This window comes from Chenopodium quinoa, unplaced genomic scaffold (genome assembly GCF_001683475.1).
Source record: "Chenopodium quinoa cultivar QQ74 unplaced genomic scaffold, ASM168347v1, whole genome shotgun sequence".
Classification (NCBI taxonomy): Eukaryota; Viridiplantae; Streptophyta; class Magnoliopsida; order Caryophyllales; family Amaranthaceae; genus Chenopodium; species Chenopodium quinoa.
In genome coordinates, this window is record NW_018745410.1 from 415,168 (window position 1) to 422,470 (window position 7,303).

Sequence of the window (7,303 nt, forward strand, 5' to 3'; positions counted from 1 at the left end):
AATCCTCCCCACAGGGTGGATGGTCGTCTTAAAATATGATCGAATAATCAAGTTATTCGACTATTTAAAATAGAAACTAGCAAAGAAGATTCTCAAAAGAAATCATACCTCGTGAACGGGGTGGAGGAGCCAGAGAGGGAAGCAAATCCCGCGCATAGTCGCTCTCCATGTGAACAAGCTCCTGCCATGGAAGAGTGTAGTGCTCTCCCCTGTTGATCAACTCTCTGATCAAGCGGGAGTCCAGCATCGACTCTGGCGGGGATGAAGGCACCACAAAGCGATCGCCGCTATGCTGACGGACGACTCGCTCCCCCAAATACCAGACGAAGCGCCCGGTACCAACCAAAATGGTACGGTACGCTGAAAGACGCAGGGCCTCGGGTAGATCAGTCATCCCGGCCCAAGGACGGTACTGGACATCGATGGGAACCTGGAAACCATAAAAAGTTAGGCGTGAAACAACAGAAACAACATCAGAAGAAAAGAACGCAACAAAACTAATCCTTACGCCAACGGAAGAGGTGCCTCGGCGTAATAGCCCACGAAGTGCCGGAACAAACTCCACCCGTGACTCTCCTCGGTCACGCCAGCTGGCCCCAACAGGGAAGTCATGGACCGTTCCCCAACGCCGGCGAGGAGCCAAGCCTGGGAAGTACTTGTAGAACCATAGCTGCAACAAAAGTGATATTTAGCACACGAGTCGAACAAGATAAAATGAAACATGAAGGGAATATATCATCACCTCTACGACTCTCCACAGACCATAAACGGTGATACGGGACTCGTCATTCAGTTGCCGGCAGCCATGACGAAGAGACAAAAAAAGATCTGCGTACCCAAGACTGGCCCAGCTATAGGATCCTATCTCGGGGATCCTAGCCAAAGAGGGGAGGTAGCAAAGGAGCACGCGTGAACTCCTGTCGGAAGAGAGGGTCATAGAGATCAGGATCAAGATGAAGATCCGCACCCGCTACTCGGCTGTCGTATCCTCCATCTCGAAGCCGCGAGCTATAACTGAAGCCAACTCCGATCGTCCACTCCTAGGACCACCTCGAGACACCGATCGAGTCCTGATGTGCTGAACAATCGGACCCAACAAATCAGCTACCTCAGCCGATGTCCAAGATAGATCGGACATCTGGCCTACAGCCCGGTCAGTGAAGCGCAGCCCGCTGATCATGCTGAAGTCTAGGGGGGTCACCGTCATCTCCCCCAAGAAAAGTGAAAAGTGTTGTTAGTATCCCAGAAATACTCCAACAATGCGCGAACGACCGTCGCGCCGCAACCCCGGGGGCTGCGAAACCCTACAACCGCCGCGTAGAAATCTACCAACCCAGCCGACTCCTATAGGGCGCTCGTAGCAGGATCCCTCGTAATAACCTGGTGAAGTCGAGGGATCAAATCGCCGGCTCCGGAACCATGCTGGCGAAGTGTGCCATCGACTATGCCGGAGAGTGCGCGGTGAGAGACGTGGTTTTCTCGGCAGAAAACCAACTGGTCTGGGGTCCACGGAGGTGGAACCCACCTACCCCTACTCGTAGAAGTCCGAGGCTCGGACTCTAAGACGTCGTCGTCCATGCCCTCAGGGACAGTGGGAGTGTCCTCCCGAAAAGCCCGACGCCGGCCGTAGGTAGAAAGGTCGTAATATCGTCGTCTAGGCATGCTATTATCAAAATCTAAATGTTTAGCATCATTTCCTAAACATTTAATTCAAGTTGCATATTTATAAAAATAAAAATCTAAATACTTAGCATCATTTCCTAAGATATTTAGTTGTTTATTGAATTATATGCTAAATTTTTACCTCAAGGCTAAAAATTGGCAAAATTATGGTATTTAGTTTCTCCATGACAAACTAATACTACAACATCATTTCCTAAGATATTTAGTTGTTTATGGAATTATATGCTAAATTTTTACCTCAAGGCTAAAAATTGGCAAAATTATGGTATTTAGTTTCTCCATGACAAACTAATACTACAGTTCTCCTAGCCGCATGATACTATGTTCTCCATGACGATATAGTACATATGAAAAATATGAATCAACACGTCATTTCACAAGATTCACCACCATTTTTTTTTCACCATTTCAAGAGCAAAATATGAACATTATTTCACAAAGTAGCACCCAAAAATGGTGATTTACTCAATTCTCCATCAAATCATGCAATTTTTGCCTCAAATCTCTCACAAACAAACATGTATACATATACAAGTAAAATCATGGCGAGAATTTCAACATAAAACTTCAAAATCAAAAACCCCTAAATTGATTTTCTTAGGGTTTGTCTTAAAATTGTTTATGTGAAGCAAATTCAAAGCAAAAATCAAAGGAAACTTACATGGATGTTTGTAGAGGGTCCAAAATGAGGAAAATAGCGAGAAATTACAGCAAATTGGTAAAAGATCGAACTCCAAAAGTTCAAAAAAACTTCCGGCCACCAGCAGGACCGCCGTGACACGGTCAGCTATATCCGTGACACGGCGAGGAAGTCCCGTGTCACGGCAAGCTTCAAAGCTGTCGGAGCTCCGACGACTTAGGCGGCAGCTCCGGGACAGAAACAACAGGCAACAGTAGCGAACAACAGTAGCGAAGAACATCAGTGACAAACCGCAGCAAAACAAAAAAAAAAAAAAAGAAAAATCAGATCTGCAGAACAACCGTGTCACGGTCGCTGTTACCGTGTCACAGTGAGCTTTGACGGCCGGCGGTTTACCTTGAACGTGGCGCGGCAATTTTGGTAAGCAAGAAGTGAAAATGGAAAAATAGAGAAGAGATGAGCAATGAGATGAGAAGTGTGAAAGGAGAATATGCGAATTTAAAGACAGAAAAGGACAAAAAAGAAAAGTAACCGTTGCAATCATTCACACGTGACTGATTCAAAAAGCAGCAAAATAAAAAAAAAAGGAAAAAGTTCCCGTGACACGGGATTCTAGTCCCGTCTGACGGGAAGTCATTCCCGTGTCACGGCAAATGGCTGACGTGCCGCGGCGATTCTGCACTTGGTCAGGGAATATTCCTGGCATTTTTGACCAGTTTGACTGATTTTTCGAGATTATTGAGCAGTTATTTTTCGCTAGAATTTCGCGGAAAATTCTAACTGATATTTAAGGGGGACTAAAATTACCATTTTACCCCTGACAAGCGTCAAAGTCTATTTTTTCGGCATTTTAAACATTTAATATGGTCGGATGATCGGCTTAAAATTGTGAATCATCTGCGGCCCACGTTCGGGGATAATCGAACCACCATACACTTATCAATTTTCAGCAATCGTCGGCTTTCCTCAGGCTTGGAAAGCGTTATCGGTGGATTTTTCTTCAAGTATAGAAAACTGCCAAGTCGGCTTTCCTCAGGCTTGGAAAGCGTTATCGGTGGATTTTTCTTCAAGTATAGAAAACCGCCAAGTCGGATTTCCTCAGGCTTGGAAAGCGTTATCGGTGGATTTTTCTTCAAGTATAGAAAACCGCCAAGCATCATCAGTGGATTTTTCTTCAAGTATAGAAAACCACAAAATTCCTTTGTCGGCTTTCCTCAAGCATGGAAGGCATTATCGGTGGAATTCTTCAAGCATAGAATGACACCAAATTTGTTCGCCGACTTTCCTCAGGCATGGAAAGCGTCATCTGGTAGCTTTCTTCAGGCTTTGAAAACTACCGAACTCTTCGGTCGGCTTTCCTCAAGCATGGAAAGCGTTTCAACAAATGTCATTCGGTGGATTCCTTCAAGCTTAAGAAGCTGCCAAATTCGTTTGTCACCGATACACTGGCGCCAGATACGTATTCTATCCCTTTACTCTTTTATCTGTGGAATTAACATTTTTTTTTGCAGGTATCGGCGTATACAGAGTGATTTAGGATAGCAGAACGTCTTTAATCATTCTCCGTCCCTATCGGCTACTTTGACTATCGTTTTCAAAACTGACGTTTCTACAAACTCAGTCAAAGTGGGGGCTTCTGTAGACACCTAAAAATGTCTACCCAAAACCAGACCCGATGATAAATAACCTTTCACCGCCACTATTGGTCGGGTTTAATATTTAATCTCGAGAGTGCTTAAAAAATCGTTTTTTATTGAATTCATATTTTTGAAAGGTCCATGGATTAGTCTTGATGTTTGGTAAAAGCATAGTTTTAATTTTAGCCCAAACTTATTAATTAATTTTAAGCCCAAGCCTTTTTTTATTAGTTATTTATTTATTTTTGGCCCAAACATTTTATTTATTTTTATTTAATTATTTTCTTATTTTAGCCCGAATAATAAAAGTCAGAAAAAAGCCCGAAATTATCAATCGGCACTTAAAAAGCCGAAAGAAATTAGGGTTAAAAATGAATTTAGACGGAAAAATGGACTGGAAGTTCCCGCGTCACGGCAGACTGCCACCGTGTCACGGGAACCCTTCCCGTCTGACGGTGGGACTTCCCGTGACACGGTACAGTCTGCCGTGACACGGGATGTTCCGTGTCCTTTCCACGTAAACCCTTAACACGTTTTTCATTCCGTTTTCTGAAAATTTCCCGCGTCACGGGAAATTGTACCGTCTGTTGGTACAGTCTGACCGTGTCACGGTACAGTCTGAACGTGTCACGGGATACTTTTTTAGGGTTTTTATCATTTTAGGGTTCCGTGTGCTCCCTCAGTACATTTTCTCTATAAATACCCTCTCATTTCTGATGTACGGGGCAACCAGAATTTTATTATTTTTATTTTCTCTCTTCTATGCTATTAACCTAAACACTAGCCTACCCTTTTTATTTCAAAATTCCTTCTTCAAGCACTCAAAGGAGTCCATATTTTACTCGAGGTTCTGTCCTTAAGCCAAGGCGTGAAAGGTAGAATTGTTTGAGGGTTTGGCCCCAAAATCAACCTTATTTTATTTAATTTAATTTAGTTATTGTTTTTATTATTTCCTTGAAATTACTAACTCGTTTATTTTTTTGTAGTTGCAAACAAACAGATTCATAGTAAGGATCATGCTCTTTTTATTATTATTATTTTTCTAACAATTTTATGTTGTTGGAATTGTGATTAAATTGGTTTTAATGTTGATTCTATTATTTTATTGATCACCATATTGCATGTTTAAAGGGAATATGTAATTGAAAATCACGCCTAATAAGATAATTTGGACAGCCGGTTTAGGATCCTTTTTAATCTTATTATTAATTGAAGTGATCACCAAATTTTTAGAATTATGTGTTGCATTAATGTTCAACCGATTTAGTTAAATAATAGTTTGGAGCGAATTGAATTATTGTTTATATGCCTTTGAGATCACAGGAATGCTTTTCACTATAAGAATCGAGTAGAGGCCAATACGAGCGAATGTGACTCCATGACTCACTTCGTACCATCATCCCCGATCCTTCTTTCGTGGTTCTGAACCATATGGAGTTAGTAATCTCATGGATTATGAATGGGGTGTAACCTTCACGGGTCAATCGTTGTTGCCTTCGTTGTCCCTTTATTCGTGGTTGCCTTTTTATGATCCGTGAACGGTTTACAAGTTCCTTAAAAACTTGTTGGCGGCTCCCTACTTTATTTGTCCCTAATCGTGTCCCTAATCGTATATGTCAATTCCCACTTCCTATGAGTGCCAAGCATATTCACAACATGCTTTAACGTAGGCGCACTTCGAACGACGCCTAAAACCGCCGATGTACATCTTGTTCAGGTCGCCCAAAGTGTCGCAACCGGAACCATGGCATCGCGTCCTCCCAACTGTGATACCCCGTATAACCCTCTCAGAAATGTGGTGGATGGGAGAGAAGTACAAATTCCGATCATCCCACTCGGGGAGTCGGCCGAGTGAAGTGGACGGATCGACGTCGTCCTCTACGGGCTCGTGCTCCCGTCGAACGTCTCGAGACCGCGAACCCAAACCTCACTGTCTAACCATGCTACATTGTTCAAAATTATCATAAATTAAGGTTCTATAGTATCTAAGGTTCGCCTAGCCGCATGATACTATGTTCGTAAAAAAAAAAAAAACAGAGTACGTAGTACTAAAACAGAGAACAAATTCAAATTGAGCATATACGACATTCTTCAAGCATTCAAACAATTTCTTGCAATACCATATTAATTATTGTGACAAATTGGACAAGAAATGCTAGCAAAAACGTTAAGAACAAGCCACATTGTCTTCCCGACCATAAGAGGTCCAAAAATGGTGATTTGTTCATTTCTTCACCAAATTGAGTCAAACAAGTCTCAAATTACTCCTAAGGAAATATATAAACATAATCAAGCAATTTCATGGAAAAAAATTTGACAAACAAAGAGAATTAAGCAATTTAAATATCGAATCTTCAAGAAATTCGTGAACAAACACATGCAAAATTCATTAAAACCGGGGTGAGTTTGAAGAAAAATTACATAGATCGGGAAAATGGATGGAATAAGCTTTGATTTGCAACAAATTTGAGCGAATTTGGTTGAGAAACGAGCAAGAACGAGCCAAATGAAGTTCTGAGCGAATTCTTGAGCAAAACACGAGCAGCAGCAGCAGAAATGAAGAAGAGAAGGGTATTTATGGAAAACCCAACTCTAGCGCCAAGCGACAGACCTTAGCGCCAATCGATAAGGCTTAGCGCCTGGCGCTAGTGCCAGTGTCTGGCGCTACAGCTAAATATGCGGCGCTAGCGTTATTTTAGTGGCACCAGATGGTCCAGCCACTTAGTGCGGTTATTCCAACCTCTTGCAATATATTTTAGGTTCCTTGGTACGCCAGTTAGCCCCTCTAAGAAATTTGACATGATTTTAATAATCGGCTTGATTACAATTACATAAAGTGAACGACCTGATGAATGATCGTTTCACTTAGCTTAAAGCGCCTAAGCATTGGCTCATTACGAAGCACCGACATACTGGTTCATGTACCAAGGCACCATCATACTAGTTCATTCAGCAAAAGACACCGACATACAGGTTCAAAAGCAGCAGAAGCGCCGACGTACAGGAATAGCAGAAGCAAAATTCAAGCGAGCTTTTAAAGATCGACAAGCGTGGGTCTTCGGTAATTTTCTTTGGAATATTATCACAACAAATGAGGATAGCTTTAATCGAGGATATCTTCGGCAGTATTCCCTAGCTTGCGGAGAGTTGTCACAAATAACTGAAGGTGATTTCAAGCAAAGTTGTCTTCAATCGTGTTCCCTGGCTTGCGGAAGATGGTCACAAAGTGATAGAAGGTCGTTGCAAGCGAAGCAATCTTTGATGGGTTCTCTAGCTTGCATAAGTCTATCATAGCAGAATTGGAGGTAGTTACAAGCGTAGCAGTCTTCAGGCGGCATTCTTT